The 20,290-nt window shown below is 45.2% G+C and overlaps 1 long non-coding RNA gene across 1 annotated transcript; it reads right to left on the bottom strand.

Annotated features, from left to right (window-relative positions):
• Positions 1 to 12,943: 12,943 nt before the first annotated feature.
• Positions 12,944 to 20,277, bottom strand: LOC309387087. The gene is made up of 4 exons (XR_014174540.1): positions 20,140 to 20,277; positions 16,069 to 16,203; positions 14,700 to 14,867; positions 12,944 to 13,108 (listed from the first exon to the last, which is right to left on the bottom strand). It is a non-coding gene; the product is annotated as an uncharacterized lncRNA (long non-coding RNA).
• Positions 20,278 to 20,290: the final 13 nt, after the last annotated feature.

Below are 20,290 nucleotides of genomic sequence, written 5' to 3'. Positions count from 1 at the left end.
AGTGAAATCCAATATGGAAATGCCACCAATTCTTGGGTTGGTGGTAAATTTGAGGCAATCCCTAGAACCTATGACAAATTCAGGTGAGAATAAGTATAAAAATATCAGGCATAAAGTAGTTGGCACGTGATATGAAAAGAAAATGTTAGGCATATGAAAATGTATCTACTAATAGGCTACTTTATTAATTCCCTCATCTCCCTCATTTGGAAAAAGCATTCAGACCATGGCAATAATTTTGTATATCATCATTTGACTCTTCAAGGCTTATCAGTAACATTTTAAATGTCTCTGAAAATAAATTTGTATCTTGCCATAGCTGTATTCACTTGACAAAATATAATGCAGACACAGTCATAAACAAGATAATTCTAATCTACAGATCTACATCTACAGATAATTCTGTTGTTTTGCAAAGTGATCTTGACTATGTGTCTGAATGGTCATCTATTTGGCAACTTCAAATTTTGATCTACCCCAAACTACCCCAACGATGCCGTCGAAGTGATGTCCCGGTGCCTGGAGGCCGTACGGGTCTGGATGGGAAGTAACAGACTCAAGCTCAACCCCTCCAAGACGGAGTGGCTGTGGTTACCGGCACCCCGGTTCAACAAGTGGCTTCCATCACTGGCCATCGGGGGCGAACAGCTGGCCCCCGTGGAGCAGGCACGCAATTTGGCCGTCCTCCTGGCCCGGCTGTCAATGGATGACCATGTGATGGCCGTGGCAAGGGGGGCGTTCCACCAGGTTCGCCTGGTGCGCCAATTGCGTCTCCTATTGGACCGGAACGCCCTTCACACAGTCACCCATGCGCTAGTGATGTCCCGACTGGACTATTGTAATGCTCTCTACATGGGGCTTCCCTTGAGATGCACTCGAAGGCTGCAGTTGGTCCAGAATGCGGCCGCGCGGGCAATTATGGGAGGTACTAGGTACTCTCATGTAACACCTCTCCTGCGCGGGCTGCACTGGCTACCTGTGGCTTTTCGGGTGCATTTCAAGGTGTTGATTACCATCTTCAAAGCGCTCCATGGCACAGGACCTAGTTACCTGCGGGATCGCATCCTACCCCATACATCCCTGCGACCAATTCGCTCTCACAGGGAGGGACTCCTCCGGGTACCGTCCACTAGGCAGTGCCAGCGGGCGATGCCCAGGAGTAGGGCCTTCTCTGTGATGGGCCCGACCCTCTGGAATGACCTCCCCCCCGATATTAGAATAACCACCGATCTCCGCTCCTTCCGCAAGAAACTTAAGACCCACCTGTTCAACTTAGCTGGCCTGGCCTAACCATAGTTTTTAATCCTTCTAGCCTGTATTTTAAATTTTTAGAGGTAGGTTTTTAGGTTGTTTTAATTTTTATCATACTGTACAGCCTAGTACCGTGATGGCGAACCTATGGCACGCGTGTCACAGGCAGCACGCGGAGCCATTTCTGAGGGCACGCGAGGCATTGCCCTGTCAGCTCCAGTGCGCATGCACCCGCTGGCCAGCTGATTTTCGATAGTTTTTTTTTTAATCTCCGGAGGATTCCCTGAAGCCTCCAAAGGGCGAAAAACAGCCCAATGCAAAGAGAGCTGCCGGAACGGGGAAAGACAAGCGGCAAGGAAAGAGGCTTCTTTCACTCCTGCTGGCTGTTCTGTTTCCCCCTCCCCCCTGCTACTAAAAAGGATCCTGCCAGATCGCTGAGAGAGCTGCCAGCACGGGGGAGACAAGCGGCAAGGAAAGAGGCTTCTTTCCCCCGTGCTGCCTGCTGTGTTCCCCCCTCCCCCCTGCTACTAAAAAGGATCCTGCCCGATCGCTTGAATCCACAGGGAGAGAGCTGCCAGCACGAGTGAAAGAAGCCTCTTTTCTTGCCGCTTGTCTTTCCCCCGTGCTGCCTGCTGTGTTTCCCCCTCCCCCCTGCTACTGAAAAGGATCCTGCCCGATCGCTAAGAGAGCTGCCAGCACGGGGGAGACAAGCGGCAAGGAAAGAGGCTTCTTTCCCCCGTGCTGCCTGCTGTGTTCCCCCCTCCCCCCTGCTACTAAAAAGGATCCTGCCCGATCGCTTGAATCCACAGCGAGAGAGCCCAGGTCCTCGCTTCTCCCAAACATTTCTTTGCCTACCTGATTTCCAGCTCCATCGCGTTTCGTGTGCAGAGAAACAAAGTTTGTGGGACTAAAAAAAACTTCAATCAATTACAACTTGGGAAGGGGGAAGAGATCTCGCAAAGTTGGAATTGATTGATTGAAAGGAGTTTTTTTTAGTCCCACAAACTTTGTTTTCCTGTCCAAAACGGCAAGAAACACGATGGGAAAATGCTACGGAGGGGAAATTAAATAGGCAAAGAAATGCTTGGGAGAAGCGAGGACCTGGGCGATGGGGGGTGGGGCAGGCTCCATGGAGTGGTGCTGAAATGGAGAAAAGGGCAACAGAGGAGCCACCTTGAGGGGGAAAAAGCTGCTTTTCCTTATTTCCTTGCTACTTGTCTTTCCCTCATGCAGATTGGTCTCTTCCTCATTTCCCTTTGGATTGCAGGGACCAGGCAGATCCTCTGTGCTAGCACGGGGGAGGGGGGGGGGAACAGAGCAGCCACCTTGAGGGGAAAAAGCTGCTTTTTCTTCTTTTCTTGCTGCTTTTCTTTTCCCTGTGCCAGCAGCTCCCTTCCTCATTTGTCTATTGACTGTAGTGCCCAGGATCCTCTTTAATAGAAGGGGAGAATTTAGCAACTGGACTCACACCTGCCATTGTAAAAAGGGCCCAATCTTTACACAGGAGAATGATAAGGGAAGGTTTTTTGACACAGGAGCACACTTGAGCATCCTCCCACCCCAATCTCTGCCCGTTAGTGGCAGAGCAACTTCTCCCCTCACTGGGTGTTAGCCAAGGGGAAGCAGCCAGAGCAGGGAGTGGCGAGGAAGCCTTGTGCAAAAATACACGGTCCACACAGGTGAGCGGGGACATTACGTTATGTGGGTCGGCACTCGAGTTCGTGTGATAGCGCGCACATATGTGCTTTTGGCACCCGAGGCGAAAAAGGTTCGCCATCACTGGCCTAGTATTTAATTTGATTTTAGGGGTATTTAATTTTGTATACTGTTTTTTATTGTGTTGTCTGTACACTGCCCTGAGTCCCTTCGGGGAGAGGGGGCAGTCTATAAATTTAATAAATAAATTTAATAAATAAGATTAATAAATGCTCTCTTATATATTGGTAAACACAATCCGAACGCCAAATATAAGCTAGGTGGCATTGATCTAACAGATGACCCTCACTTTGTTAAGGGCCTGACAATCTCTGACAATTTATGCTCCAAAGTTCACTGTAGTCAATTGTACTGATGTCAGATATATGGTGGGGATTCCAAACAGTTGAACAATACTCTAAAATTGGTCTAGTATAAGTTTTATAAGCTCTAATTAGCAATACAATGTTTCCAGAAAGAAAAACTTCACATTTAGCATTGCTAAAAAAAGCATTAAACTTAATTTTGCAGTTTTTCTTTTCTGGAAACATTGTATTGCTAATTAGAGCTTATAAAACTTATGCTAGACCAATTTTAGAATATTGTTCAACTGTTTGGAATCCCCACCATATATCTGCATCAGTACAATCGAGTGGGTTCAGAAGTACTTCACGAGAAAAGTCTTGCACTCTTCTGTACACAATAGAATTCCTTATGCTACTAGATTCGAAATTCTCAGCTTGGATAACTTAGAACTGTGTCGCTTGTGGTCAGATTAGGTATTGCATGGAAAATTTTACGTAGTAATGTTTTACTTGCTAATGACTTTTTCTGTTTTAATCGCAATAATAACTGCTTTAAACTCAATGTAAGTCATTCTAAACTTGACTGTAAAATATGATTTCTGTAGTAGAGTTGTCAAAGTCTGGAACGCCTACCTGATTCAATTGTCTCAGCTACAAATGTTCAGTTTCAGTCACAAATTGACTTCTGTGGACCTTCCTTCATACTTAAGTGGTCAGTAGAGGAGGCGTGCATAACTGCACTAACATGCCTATCATCACAGTCATTGTATTTTTATTTTCTTGTTCTCATTTTTCGTTTGACAAATTCCAATAAATAAATAATATACTATGTCTGAGCTAAGTTTCCATTTTGCAGATGTAGTCAAACACTGTAACATGTAAAGCCAGCTTGCTTGCTTGCTTGCTTATTTATTTGTTCGATTTTTATAGCCATCCATCTTAGCCAACAAGTTTGGGTGGTTTGCAATTCAAAAATATATATTACAATTAAAATCTTTAAAACATTCTAAAACAGTAACAAAAACAATTTAAAAAGTGTTTAAAACATTTAAACACTGAAAAAGCACCTTTGGGACAACCATGACCTGGATGACTGAGACTCTTCATAGACATTTAAACACTAAAAAACATTAAAACATCTAATTTGAGTATGTACAAAACAAGATGTCTGGCCTCTTAAAAATAAAGCCAAGAGGCAGGGCCTTTGTCGCATGTAGTGATCCAGGCTCGGGAGCATAGCCAGATCTTTAAAGAAGGTTAACAGGGTCAAGGGATTCTAATCTCTGCTGGGAGAATGTTCCACAGAGTGGGGGCTGCTGCAGAGAAAGCTTTTTTTCTAGCTCCCATCAGCTAGCAATCTTTGGTTGACAGGCTCTACAGCACACCCATTATATTTGATCTAATTGGACAGGTAGAAACTCTTGTAAAAAGGTAATCTCTCAGATACCCTACTCCCAAGCCATGTAGGGCTTTATAGTTAATCACCAGCATAACGCATAATGGAAGTTATAGTAAGATCATTTTTTTCAAGTATTACCTTGGAGAATGAGAAAGCTTATTTACTCAGACTTTATAAAACAATGTAGGGAGGGCAACACTCCCCTCCCACTGAATCAAAATGATCTTAAATTCTAAACAGAATTTAAGCATCTCTACCAAAAAAAATGTTGGATAGTTATTTGAATCTTATATAGCCTACTAAAAATATTGGAGATTGTATATTTAAAATATTGATCCATTTCAATTTATTTATGGTTGTTTATTTTGCTTGACAGATGGGAACTTTTTTTGGGATAAGGCCGACATTACTGGAACTTTTGATCCTTTCTATAACACCCACATAGGTCCAAAGTGGGGATGGCGTTACATCTTGCTACACAGTGAATTATACCGGAGGAGTTTTCTTAAAAATGGAAATCTCATCATTTTGGCAAATTTTGAAAGTAGGTTCAAAAAATTATTTATTTTATTTTATTGAAGTCTTTGAAAAATATAGCTCTACACAGGAAGATTTAAAATGTTTAAAGCAGAGTTGCTTCACCTGAGTTTGAATTGTTATTGTTTGCTTACTTCTCCCATCCTCATTTAGGAAGTATTTTTTATTGAGATGTTGTTCGAAAAGGTTGTGCATCTTTTTAATATGTGTGGTTTGCTTTTTAAGCCTGGACGATAATTGATTCGTTTTAAAGGTCTTAGCCCAGTTAGGGAAGATAGCTAAGGCCACATTTGCCAGATAGAAGAAACAGGTTTTTGGATTGCTTGTGGTAGCAGAGCTGCAGCAGCCACAACAAGGCCAGGCACATCTCAGGAGAGAACAGTCGAGAGAATAGGAGACCAGCACCATAAAATGTCTGCATTGGACTCAGAAGGAGACAGGAAGCCCAGATAGAAATCAAAGAAGAGACCGTGAGAATGATAAGGGGAAAAGTGACAGAAGACTCAAGGACACAAAGTATATGAAGGTGGTTTGGCAGGTGAGAAGGAGCAAATTGGAGCAACAGACAGAATAGGGGGAGGATGAATTGCATATGATATATATGACAGTGTTCTTGCTGAAGACAAGCTCAAAAAGTGCTCAGCACAATGTGTGGAATCCTCAATGCAAAATCAAAGATCAAAGGAAATGCTAGGGTGAGAGGACAAGAAACTTAGTCAGGATAGCTTGCCAGTCTGACTGTTAAATCAACCACAAACAACAGGAAGCGTGGATGAAGTGTCATAGTTGCCGTGATCAGGTGAGATGCATACAGGAACTATATAAGGCCATGATGGCAAACCTATGGCACGTGGGCCCTATCTGTGGGCACGTGCGCTGGCCACCTGGACTTCAGGTCTTTGAGCACACTGGAGTGCCGGAAACCCGAAGACCAGCTGGCCAACACTCCAGCATGCAAGAAGACCAGCTAGCCGGCACACATGCATTTGCCGGAAACCCGAAGAGCAGGTGGCCGGCACGTCCATGCACACCGACCAGCTGGTCTTTGGGCTTCCGGCACTCTGGCACACATGCGTTCCGGTTTGGGCACTCGGTGTCAAAAAGTTTCTCCCTCACTGATATAAGGTATGCTGGCCATGTGATGACTGCACACATTTAAACTTACTGGTAGTTGTTTTATGTGGATGCATACAGAAAAAAATCTCAGCACTATTTGGGCTTCTTTGTAAGATAAAATATAGATTAAGATAATGTTGTGGCCCAGCCGGTGCCGCTGTCACCAGACTCCGAGAGTGATACTCCATACGAGTCAGCTCCAGAGGAGATGGGCGATCCTGGACAGGATTCGGAGGCTGAGCAGGAATCCGAGAGTCTGGTCGGCCACCAGGTGGCGCCAGAGGCATGGAGCAGCGGTGAGAGCCAGAGGAGGAGGACTCCCGATGCCCTGCTTTGGAGCAGCGGAGAGGACAGTGACTCAGGACTTAGTAGGGCGTTTCTAGATGCCCGTTTCCGGCGCGCCCACAGACGCAAGGAGCGTGGGCGTAATTATAGGCAGTAAAGAGCTCTCAGGTGCTGTTTGGGAGATGCCCTTTTTAGGTTATAAAAGGGTTGACTCTGGAGAGGCTCTGCGTAGCAATCAACAAAGGACTTAAGCCAGCAACTCTAGTCTGGGATCCTGGCAAGCTGGATAGCTGCTTTTGTGTGTTCTGTCTCTGTGAGTTCTGTCTTGGTGGCTTGCTGCCACAAAACCTCTTGTCTGTTGGTGTAATAAACCTTGTTCCCTTGTACTGTTCCGGAGTGTGTGTGCTGTGTGGGCAACGGAGGAAGGGGGATCAGAACAGATTGATTGCTACCCCAAACGTATCTCCATTCAGCTATGATGGAGCAACTTCAGGCGGAGAATGCTCTCTTCGCACAGCAACTTGCTTTGCTAACAGCGCAAGTTGCACAGCTGTCTGCTCCTGCCAACCCCACACACCCCCAGCAGCAACGAAGGAAATGCCCAGTGGCCATGCCGGATAAGTTTGATGGCAGTCCGAAACTTTTCTCGGCGTTCCTGGGCCAATGCCGGTTGTTCATTGCCTTGAGAGCGGAGGACTTTCCCACCGACCAGATGAAGGTGGGCTTTGTGATAAGCTTGCTCTCAGGCACAGCAGCACGGTGGGCTACGCCTTTGCTGTCTCAGCCGAGCCCCCTGCTGGATGACTTCCAGGGTTTTTGCACTCATCTTCGGCTGACGTTTGAGGACCCCATCAAAGGAGAAACAGCCACCAGACTCCTGAAAGAGTTGCACCAAGGGCATGGTTCTTTACTGGACTACGTTACCGAGATCCGGCTGCTCAGTCAGGACTCTGAGTGGAATGAGCCAGCCCTTATGGATGCTTTTCAGGATGGCCTGTCAGAGGACCTGCAGGATGAGCTGGTGAGAGTGGACAGGCCTCCAACGTTTGACGTGTTGGTTCATCTATGCCTCCGGATTGACGACCGGCTGCAGAGGTGGAGGCCTCGCCGAGCGTCCCGGGAGGTTCTGAGAGTGCCAGTTCCACGAGAGACTCCTGTCCCACGGGAGGAGCCCATGGAGTTGGGTGCAGCCAGACCCCGCTTGTCACGCACGGAGATGGAGAGACGGCGTGCAGGGGGGTTGTGTTTTTACTGTGGGGATCCGGGACATCTGGCTACGGGTTGCCCCAAGAAGGGAGGTAGAGGGGCTGCACGGTCTACGGCCTCCCCTCAACGACAGACCTCCGTCTCGGGAAACGGGGAAAGCCCGATCTGAGGGAGACTTCGGGTCGGGCACAGGCCAGAACAGAGGCGGAGGGGCCTCCACGACATCTGATTCTTGCAGCGCACATTCTCTTGTCGGGTAGTCCGCAGGGAATTCCAGCCCATGCCTTGGTCGATTCCGGGGCTACCACGAATTTTATGGATGCAGCGTTTGTCACGAAATATCACGTCCCTCTGTGCCCGGTAGACCCTCCGATGCGAGTGGAGACCATTGACGGCCGGGTGCTTCTGTCTGGGCCCATCAAGAACGCCACGCAGCCTTTGTGCCTGATCCTCGGGGAGCATGAGGAGGCCATTCAATTTTACGTGGCTTCGGGTCTGCATTTCCCCGTGGTGTTGGGCTTGGCTTGGCTGCGGGCGCACGATCCCCAGATCCACTGGTCGCAGAACCGCATCTCGTTCCCGTCCTTGCAATGCGTGGACCACACCCATCTTGTTTGCGCGGCTCAGGTGCCCAGTTTGGCCGAGGTGACAGTGCCGCCGGATTTAGCGGAGTTCGCGGACGTGTTTAGCGAGCAGGAGGCGGATCAACTGCCACCGCACCGGCCTTACGACTGTCCCATTGACCTGGTACCTGATGCAAAACTCCCGACGGGCTGCCTATACTCCATGTCTGAACCGGAGTTGGCCGCATTGCGGGACTTCCTTGACAAGAACCTTGCCCGGGGTTTTATCCGGCCTTCGTCTTCGCCCTTGTCTGCCCCAGTTTTGTTCGTCAAAAAGAAGACCGGGGATCTAAGACTTTGTTGCGATTACCGGCGCTTGAACGCCATCACGATCCGTAATCGCTACCCGTTGCCTCTGATTCCCGAGTTGTTGGAGCGGCTCCGGGAGGCCGCGGTGTTTACAAAACTGGACTTACGTGGAGCTTACAATCTGGTCCGAGTCAGGGCGGGGGACGAATGGAAGACAGCCTTTGGCACCCGATATGGACATTTTGAGTATACGGTCATGCCGTTCGGGTTGACCAATGCCCCAGCTGTCTTCCAACATTTTATGAACGATATCTTTCGGGACCTTTTGGATCAGTTTGTCGTCATCTACCTGGACGACATCTTGATCTACTCTACGTCTCGGAAGGATCATCAACAGCACTTGCGTCAGGTCTTGCAGCGCCTTCAAAAGCATCGCTTGTTTGCCAAGCTGGAGAAGTGTCAGTTCTGGCAGACCACCATCGAGTTCCTGGGGCACCGTATATCCCCTGAAGGAATTGTGATGGAGCCAGGCAAGGTGGAGGCATTACGAAGTTGGCAATCTCCTCGACGGATGAAAGACGTTCAGAGACTCCTCGGGTTTGCCAACTACTACCGATCCTTCATCCCCGGCTTTGCTTTCTTGACCACGCCCCTCACTCGGCTCCTGCAAAAGAAAGTGCCGTTTCACTGGGGGTCCACGGAACAATAAGCGTTTGTGGCCTTGAAGCACGCTTTTACAAAGGAGCCGATCTTGAAACACCCTGATCCCCATCGCCCCTTTGTAGTCGAGGCGGATGCGTCCGACATCGCGGTGGGGGTGGTGTTATTGCAGGCTCACGCCCCTGATGGCACCCTTTTCCCTTGCGCCTATTACTCTCGGAAACTCAATCCTTCCGAGCGCAATTATACCATCTGGGAGAAGGAGTTGCTGGCTATCAAGGTGGCGTTCGAAGCCTGGCGACATCACCTGGAGGGGGCCAGGCATCAGGTCGAAGTCCGGACAGACCATCGGAATCTGGAGTTTTTGACAACAGCGCGGAAGCTCAATCAACGCCAGATCCGGTGGTCTCTGTTTTTTGCCCGGTTCCACTTCAAGGTCACGTATATCCCCAGTGCCTTGAACCAGAGGGCGGATGCCCTGTCCAGAAAGCCGGAGTACTCAGACCCTGCTGACTCACTGTCCCCCCGGACGGTCCTACCTGTCGAGTCCTTCACTGCAATCCAGGAACCCGTGGATTTACGGTCGTTGATACGGAATGCGCAGCGAAACGACGAGTGGGTGGAACAACGGCGGGCAGAGGTAGGGCCGACATCCCCGTGGACCTTTGACGAGGACCTTTTGAGGTATCGGGATCGGCTCTACGTGCCTGCAGGACCGCTCCGTGGATTGGTTCTCTCCCAATGTCATAACACTCCGGCAGCGGGACACTTTGGCCTGTTCAAAACTTTGCACCTGGTTTCCCGTACGTTTTGGTGGCCTCGCCTGCGACACGACGTGCAGACGTACGTCACATCATGTGTGCAGTGTCGACAGGCCAAATCAGCGACGGGAGCTCCTCCAGGCTTGCTACAGCCATTGCCGACCCCGGACAGACCCTGGGGAGCTGTGTCCATGGACTTCTTGACGGAACTGCCTCCGTCATCCGGTTTCACTACGGTCCTAGTGGTGGTGGACATGCTCACCAAGATGGCGCATTTCATCCCCTGCCGGAGATTGCCGACAGCCCGCGCCGCCACCCGCATGTTCATCCAGCACGTGTTCCGGCTGCACGGCCTACCTGACTGGGTCGTCTCCGATCGTGGTACACAATTCACGGCCCAGTTCTGGAAAGGGCTGATGGCCGCTCTTGACGTTCAGGTTTGTCTGTCCTCGGCGCACCATCCCGAAACCGATGGAGGGACGGAGAAGGTGATTGGGATTCTGGAACAATATCTGCGCTGCTTCGTGAACCAGCAGCAGAACAATTGGGCGGAGTACCTCGCCGTGGCGGAGTTTGCGTTCAACAACTCGCAGCACTCCTCCACACGGACGACGCCTTTCATGGCGAACGTCGGGTACCACCCTCGTTTTTTCCCTCTCACCCCCGTGGACTCTCCGGTCCCCGCAGCGCAGGATTTCCTCTCTGAGCTTCAGGCGGTTCACCAGATGGTGCGCCGCTACTTGAATCAGGCGAAGGAGGATTACAAGCGGGTGGCGGACAGGTCTCGCCGTACGGTGCCGGAATTGGCTGTGGGTGTTCGCGTGTGGTTGTCCACGCGGCATCTTCCGTCCCACCGGCCTACGAGGAAGTTGGACCACCGGTATCTGGGGCCGTTCCCTGTGGAGGCCGTTATCAATCCGGTGGCCTATCGCCTGACCCTCCCGCGCTCGATGTGAGTACACCCGGTGTTCCATCGCTCGCTCCTGATCCCTGAGCGGTCGGATTGTCCTCTCCGACGTCCCTCTTCGCCCCTGCCGTCGTCGCCTGAGGTGCACGCATGGCCATCGCACAGAGTGACCCGGATCCGTGACTCGAGATGGCTCAAGGGTCGGTTCCAGTATTTGGTCGACTGGGCGGACGAGGACTCGGACGGGGGTACCTGGACCGATGCGACGGCTGTGCATGCTCCAGCTTTGGTGCGGGCCTATCATGGATGATTTCCCTCCCGACTGCATCCCGAGCGTCAGGCCCGGGGGAAGGGCCCTGCGGTGAGGGATAATGTTGTGGCCCAGCCGGTGCCGCTGTCACCAGACTCCGAGAGTGATACTCCATACGAGTCAGCTCCAGAGGAGATGGGCGATCGTGGACAGGATTCGGAGGCTGAGCAGGAATCCGAGAGTCTGGTCGGCCACCAGGTGGCACCAGAGGCATGGAGCAGCGGTGAGAGCCAGAGGAGGAGGACTCCCGATGCCCTGCCTTGGAGCAGCGGAGAGGACAGTGACTCAGGACTTAGTAGGGCGTTTCTAGATGCCCGTTTCCGGCGCGCCCACAGACGCAAGGAGCGTGGACGTAATTATAGGCCGTAAAGAGCTCTCAGGTACTGTTTGGGAGACGCCCTTTTTAGGTTATAAAAGGGTTGACTCTGGAGAGGCTCTGCGTAGCAATCAACAAAGGACTTAAGCCAGCAACTCTAGTCTGGGATCCTGGCAAGCTGGATAGCTGCTTTTGTGTGTTCTGTCTCTGTGAGTTCTGTCTTGGTGGCTTGCTGCCACAAAACCTCTTGTCTGTGGTGCAATAAACCTTGTTCCCTTGTACTGTTCCGGAGTGTGTGTGCTGTGTGGGCAACGGAGGAAGGGGGGTCAGAACAGGTAATCCTGTAGCTCTCTGGGTGTATATCTGCACCTGGATCAGTTGCATGATTGAACATCTATTTTTACATGAAAGCTCTTCTTACTGGGCAGAAAAACTTTGATCAGCTTTATTTCTCAAGTCCAAAGATCACGTAATTTATCTTTCTGCTTCTTGCTAACAATTATAATTAAAAGCTTTGGGAATAAATTCCATGCCACTGGTAATCTGGAAAGGAGTTAATCCAGTGCTGCTGTGGACAGCGTCGTTGTACGCCACTTTGGCGAAGGGTAGCAAGTCTGACCAGTTGCCTTGCTGATAGTCCACATAACACGGGATGTATTGTTCCACCATTGCATTGGCTCTGTCTGCTGCCCAGTTCATGCTGGGATGAACCTCTGAGCTCAGTTCTTGTGTGGACCCAATGGATCTCAGGACCTCTCTCCAGAACCTGGCTGTGAACTGGACTCTGCAGTCTGAAATGATCCTCTTGGGCACTCCATGCAGGCGATAAATGTGTTTCACAATTATTGCTGATAATTATAATTAAAAGCTTTATTTCTTTTTCTTTTTCTCCCTTCTGCAGTTATCCATGATCCAGGTAGTGTTTTATAAATCCTTGGAATTCTTGACAAACAAATGTACGTCTCCTCTGCTTCCATCAGCTATCCTGAACAATTTCTGACAGTTGGCCTGTGGATTCACATTTACCGGCCCTGTTGTCTTGAAAACAGAAGTGGAAAGTATAATAATAATAATAATAATAATAATAATAATAATAATAATAATAATAATAATAATAATAATAATAATAATAATAATAATAATAATAATAATAATAATAAAGGCACTTTTTCATGTGTTGATCTCAATATATTTGGTCTCTTCTTACTGGGCAGAACAACTTTGATCAGCTTTATTTCTCAAGTCCAAAGATCATGAAATTTATCTTTCTGCTTCTTGCTGACAATTATAATTAAAAGCTTTATTTTCCCCCCCCCTCCCCCTGCTGCCCCTCTTCTGATCATATTTGCAGTTATCCATGATCCAGGTAGTGTTTTATAAATCCTTGGAATTCTTGACAAACAAATGTACGTCTCCTCTGCTTCCATCAGCTATCCTGAACAATTTCTGACAGTTGGACTGTGGATTCACATTTACCAGCCCTGTTCCCTTGAAAATAGAAATGGAAAGTATAATAATAATCATTATCATCATTATCATCATCATCAACATCAGAAGAGGAATCTTCCAAGGGGATTCACTTTCACCACTACTGTTCAACATTGCATTAATTCCACTGACAATAATCCTACGAAACACAAAATGGGATACCAAATCTCAAGCCAACATGGCAAGATAAACCATCTACTATACATGGATGACTTTAAAATGTATGCAAAAAGCCCCACTGAACTTAAATCAATACTCAACACAGTTCAACTGTTCAGCAGTGACATCAAAATGAACTTTGGGCTTGAATAATGTGCTATATTATCCATGCGGTGAGGAAAAATGGAAAAAACAGAAGGAATAGAACTGGGAAATGGAAATATAGTGAAAGCATTAGCAAATGATGATGGTTACAAGTACCTAGGCATATTGGAAGCAGATAACATCTTGAATGGAAAAGTCAAAGAGACTCTTTATAAGATGTTCTACAGATGGCATCTCACCCCAGCACGGCTTTCCAAAATGTTCAAAAATCTGGCCCCAAATTGTTGGAAGTGTAAAAAAACACCAGGCACTTTCTATCATATGTGGTGGACATGAAATGAGGCAAAAAATATATATAAGGATAGACAATGTATTAAATAGATTAATTGTTAATGGTTGAAACTAGCTGTACATAATGTGAATGTATGGTCACTCCGACTCCATGGTATTGCATTGTTTTAAATGTAAAAATAATAAAATATATTAATAAAAAAAAGGAAAAGTCAAAGAGTCAACGCAAAAGGAATACATCAGGAGGGTCCCCAAAATATTAAAATCAAAGATGAATGCTGGAAACATAATTAAAGCCATTAATACATGGGCAGTTCCAGTAATACGCTACTCAGCTAGAATCATCAACTGAACTCTGGCTGAACTGGGAAACCAAAACCGGAAAACGCGCAAACTTTTGAATATGTACCAAGCTTTACATCCATGAAGTGACATAGACAGGTTGTATCTGCCAAGAAAAATAGGGGGCAGGGGGCTATTGCAAATCCATCAAACTGTAGAAGAAGAAAAACGAAGTTTGAATGATTATGTGAACCAAAGTACAGAAAAATTGCTGCAGGCTGTGAAAATGGAGAAAAGCATAAAAACAATAGAAACAAAGGAAGAATATAAGGAAAAACAGGTGGATGACAGATTAAATAGATGGAAAACCAAAGCTTTGCATGGACAGCACTTGAAAAACATTGAAGGAAAACGTGATGACAACTTGACATGGACATGGCTTAAGATGGGAACTATCAAGAAAGAAACGGAAGGTTTAATACTGGCTGCTCAAGAACAAGCACTACAAACTAATGCCATGAAAGCGAAGATACAAAAATCCACTGACAACCCAAACTGCCAACTTTGCAATAACAAAGTCGAAACTGTTTCACAATATGTGAATGCAGCAAAATTGCACAAACTGATTACAAAGCTAGACATGACCGAGTTGCTAAATTAATCCACTGGTATTATGTAAAAAATATGATATAATAATAATACTTTATTTACAGTCACAGACCAAAACACGACCACTACGTCATATATGATATACCTGTATCCATAAAGTCATGGAAACATAAAGTGGAAAAAGTTATCGAAAATGAGAAGGTGAAGATCTTGTGGGACTTTCGAATACAAACGGATCGTCATTTGGAGCACAACACGCCAGATATCACGGTTGTAGAGGGCCAAAATGTACAGTTTATTGATATCGCTGTTCCTGGAGATGTCAGAGTCAAAGAAAAAGAACTAGAAAAAATAATGAAATATTTGGCCATCTCAGGTTTAACCACATCGAAACTACACGGCTATGGATGAAGGATGTAACAGTGATACCCATCATCATCGGGGCACTTGGCACCATGTCCAAGAATTTTACAAGATACATCAACAAATTGCAGCTTCGTACAATAACACCAGCGGAACTGCAAAAAACTGCACTACTCGGAACATCTTATATTTTAAGTAAGTACTTGGTTGATACCTAGGACGCTGGCAGCAACCGTATCAACCTAGCACCAGTCACTGGTATTTGTAAATTCAGTTGGCTGAGTTTCATGTTTAATGAATAAAGTATATAATAATAATAATGATAATGATAATGATAACAACAACAACAACAACAATAACAATAACAATAACAATAATAATAATAATAATAATAATAATCGAGAAGGAACATGAAAAAATCGCGAAATACCAGGACTTAGAAATTGAAATTCAACGATTATGGCACAAACCAGCAGTGGTAATTCCAGTGGTAATCGGCACACTGGGTACTATTCCAAAAGCACTGGAATTACATTAAAAACAGTTAAAACTTGACAAAATCACCATCAGTCAAATGCAAAAAGCTGCACTGCTTGGATCTGCACGTACATTACAAAAATACGTTACGACGTCCTAGGCCCCTGGGTGGGGCCCGACTAGTAATCAATGCCAAATCCGGCGAAACAACTGGCCGCTGTGATACAATTGTATAATAATAATAATAATAATAATAATAATGATGATGATGATGATGATGATGATGATGATAATAATAATAATAATAATAATAATAATAATAATAATAATAATAATAATAATAATATGCACTGTTTCATTTATTGGTCTGAATGTCTTTTGTCAAAAGGAGACAAGGATGTATCTTAGTCCACAATTCTTCAAATTTTCTTTATAAGTCTGGCATAGTCTACATGTTGTATTTGTCAAAAAAAAAAAACCTGACTTTTTAAGTCATAAAAAATGTAGTCCAGTCATGTCTGACTCTAGAGGCGGTGCTCATCTCTGTTTCTTAGCCAAGGGAGTCAGTGTTGTCTGAAGATATTTCCATGGTCATGTGGCCAGCATAACTGTATGCCGAGGCACATGGAATGCTGTTATCTTCTCACCAAAGTGGTACCTATTTATCTACTCACATTTGCATGCTTTCAAACTGCTAGGTGGCAGGAGTTGGGGCAAGTATCGGAAGCTAATTCCATCATGTGGTACTTGGATCTTGAACTCCTACCTTCCGGCTGGCAAGTCCAACATCTTAATCACACCAAATAAACCTGCAGACAGCAAACAGTTGAAATATCCAATAGTGAAAATTATTTCTAACATATCAGAAGACAGTATAGATTTATATTTGAATAAAAGTAGGTTTTATTTGGGAATCTGATTGTTTTTGCAGATTTCTAAATAAAAACAAATACATGAATATAGGTTTGATGATAGAGAGAGAGTTTTCAAATAAAAGGGAGATACACCTTTGGGGAATTAATGAAATAATACCCTTCAGTATCAAATATGGGATGAGAAGTTTTGTCTGACAGTTACAGTGATTCAACATTTTCATAGTAATACTGTGTATCAGGGTATCCTGAGTGCCGTGGTGGTCTAGTGAAGATGGTCACCTCCCACTTAGAAGGTTGAGAGTCCAATTCTAGGTAGTGGCAGATGTTTCTCTCCTAGGGCACAAAGAAAAAAATCTGCTGCAAACTGCACATGGCATCAGGAAGAGCATCTGGCCTGTAAATGCTCAGCTCCACCTCATATTAAGGGATTATTGGGTTGTAAAAAGGGAGGTGGTTTGTTTTTTTACTGTAGTTCAGGGTCAGATATAGCATTTGAGTGGCATGTTAAAAGATTGACTTCACTCTAACTATAATTAATCCAACCAGTTAATAAGTATGTGTTATGTATGTATGTATGTATGTATGTATGTATGTATGTATGTTACAATCCCCGGTATGCCCAAATATGGGAGGGAGCTCACTCCTCCCTCTTTCTGTCATTCGGCTCATCACAGAAAACCATCCAGACAGAAACCCATATTTTTATTTTTAATGTTGCTTTTTTATATTTGTGTTGTATTTGTGCTGATAAATAAATAAAGGTAGACTAGTATGGATCCATTTCAAGCTATTTAGCTCTCATCAGCTAGCCATACCCTTACTGGGATTCGAACCAGGGCTGTATTGCATATTAGGCCGATGTAATTCCCACTAAGCCACAGGCTCTCTTCCTTTATCAGCTAAGCCAGGGAAATAGGTATGTATTTATGTTACAACCCCTGGTATGCCCAAATATGGGAGGGTGCTCACTACTCCCTCTTTCTGTCATTCGGCTCATCACAGAAAACCATCCAGACAGAAACCCATATTTTTATTTTTAATGTTTAATGGCTAGCTGATGAGAGCTAAATAGCTTGAAATGGATCCATACTAGTATCCCTTTATTTATTTATCAGCACAAATACAACACACACACACATACACACACACACACACACACACACACACACACACATTATAATCCATTAAAGTTACGTCCTTTCATGGATTACTGCCTTATCATGGCAAAGAGGCTTGTACAGCTCAACGGAGATATGAGTTAAGCTGTGCAGGGCTATCCAAGATGGACAGGTCATAGTGGAGAGTTCTGACAAAAAGGGGTCCACTAGAGAAGGAAATTGTAACCGTCTCACAGTATCCTTGCCAAGAAAACCCCATGGACAGTACCAAAGGCTAAAATATATGAAGCTGGAAGATGAGGCCTTCAAGTTGGAAGGTATCCAGTATACAATTGGGGAAGAGCAGAGAGCACTTTCAAGTAGCTCAAGAAAGAGTGAAACAGCTGGGCCAAAGCTGAAAGGATCTTCAGCTGTGAATGTGTCAAGTGGTGAAAGGAAAGTCTGATACTGTAAAGAAAAATATTGCATCAGAACTTGGAATGTAAGAACTATGATTCAAAGTAAGCTGGATGTGGTTAAACCTGAGATGGCAAGATTGAACATCAACATCTTGAAAATCAGTGAACTAAAGTGGACAGGAATAAATGAAGGTAATTCTAATGACCTTTATATCGATTACTGTGGACAAGAATCTCTTAGAAGAAATAGAGTAGCCCTCATAGTCAGCAAAACAGTGGGAGAAGCAGTACTGGGGTACACTCTCAAAAATGACAGAATGTTCTTGGTTCAAATCCAAGGCAAACCATTCAACATCACAGTAATCCAAGTCAGCGGGAAAGTAGATGAGAAATTTCCTGGCAGTATCAGCTGTCTAATGGTGGAACAGACTGTTTCATGAAGTGGTATGTTCCCCTTACTGGAGATTTTCATACTGAAAACCCAATACTGAATAGGCATTTTGTCCAAAATTCCCAAGCTACTGTCATTCACCAAGTGAAATTGGTCTAGATGACTTCCAAGTTCTCTCCCATTCTGTGATTCTAATCAATTTGTCATAATATCCAACACTTCCCATGACTGATGGACTATAAACCTTCAGTGCAACAGATTAACATGAGTCATTCTTAAAAATGTCCTAGCAGAATATGGTTTATCAGAACCCAAACATAGAGACAGTTTTGAATCAAGAGACCCATGTAGGAAAATTGGTGCTGCCTGCAAAATGTTTCCATGATTTGTGTCCCTACTTGGCCACTCAAAGAAGAGGAAAATCACATAAACTAGTTTTCAGATGTTTCATTTGTATTTATTTTTTCTATATGTTGCTTATTCTTGCTTCAAATTATAAGCAAAGATTTTAGGCACAAGTGGTGAATAAGCAGATGTTGGAATGAGAAATGGGAAGTCAAGAGTTACAACTATCTATCTCCATTAAGCATCTAACTTGATGTCTTGCTACTCCTAACTTCTGGCTGTGGTACATGGCGCAGAGGGAACTGGGGTTCTACATGTTCTTCTTAATGCTACACACAGCATTAAAACTAATATTTAAATGGAAACACAGCAAAATGCTTAGAAATGTATAAATATTTCTACCAACAAAATACTGAAGTGAAATGATGTTGGACTGAAAAAAAGAGATCCAGATTTAGAAGTCTGAAGGCTTCCTGAAATAGTCTTTTAGATTAGCAAGAGAGATAATCTGTTATGTGGAAACAGACAAACAGCTGTCTGAGGAATTCTTAGCTATCAGAAAAAAGTAGCAAATGGCTAGGGCTTAGATTACTATTATCAGGATTTTTTTATTGCCAATGGAGCAAGAGGCAAATATTTATAAGATTTATTATGATTACTGGTCCCTAGACATTATTGGAGAAGGCCATTTGCTTTAATAGTATAACAGCCAATTCAGACCTAGGTCTTTGTGCCATTAACTTCTTTATTGCATTAAATTTAAGTCAGTAGATTTATTTATTTACTTACTTATTACTGATTAATTCTACTTTCCTGATTTCTTAATTCTTGCTTAGAATCCTGATTACCAAGTAATTATACTGTAAGGTTATATTAACAAAATCTTGCAAGTCTGGTGGTACATTCTCCCCTATAGATTTTACAGCCCAAGAAGATTGAAAGGGTAAGCCCAAAAATTCACTAAAATTTCCTTCGCAAAATATTTTGCTTTTCCTCTTTCCTGGGGATTCAGAATGAAGAAATGTGTACTTCAGTTCTAGAAATGCACCACTGTTCGCTGCTGCTGGTGAGCCGAGATGATATCCCACAAATAAATTCAGGTGACTTGCTTTGACAAAATTTAATACTTCCTGTTCCCATCTCCCCCACTGCATTTTAAGTCGCTATGAAGAAAGTTCTGTCCCTTCAAAACTAAAATGTTGATTAACCATTAAGCATAAGGAAGCAACTAAGAAGCCTGATTCGGATGCCAAGTATTTAGGGACAAAAAGGAGAAGATTGTCTCCCCGCTCCATTATTATAACTCGAAAGGGGATTTCACACCATTTGGTAGGACCAGAAGCACCCCAAAAATAAAAAACCCGAGAGAGAGGTGCTGACCGACACTGCCCGGATGCCTGGGAGGATCAGCGGCTGTTTGGGGAGGCAGAGTTTGTGTCCGGAGTTCAAGTGCCGAAACCAGGTCCCTCCCCAAAACTTTCCCCGGTTTCTGCAAGCGACCCCCGCTTTTTCCAGCAGAAACCAAGTGACCGCGGGAAGGGCAGATTTGTTCCTTTGCTGCACTTCAAACCAGGGTTTCCTCTCGCTCAAGCAACGCCTGGAAAACAACACCACACACCTTACACTATTCCTGCTACCGGAGTCGCCCTCCTGTAGACTGACGTGAATGGAGGGCTCGCGGGGGCATCTCGAAGGCTTCCCCGCACTAGGAACTAGGTTCTCTAGGAAACAAGTAGGAACAGGCGGGAGGCCTCTCGTGTCGCCCGGAG

This window comes from Natrix helvetica, assembly GCF_964273705.1.
Source record: "Natrix helvetica genome assembly, chromosome: 2".
NCBI classification, from domain to species: Eukaryota; Metazoa; Chordata; class Lepidosauria; order Squamata; family Natricidae; genus Natrix; species Natrix helvetica.
The sequence above is the reverse complement of the archived record's forward strand: the minus strand, read 5'-3'. Positions and strand labels throughout refer to the sequence as shown.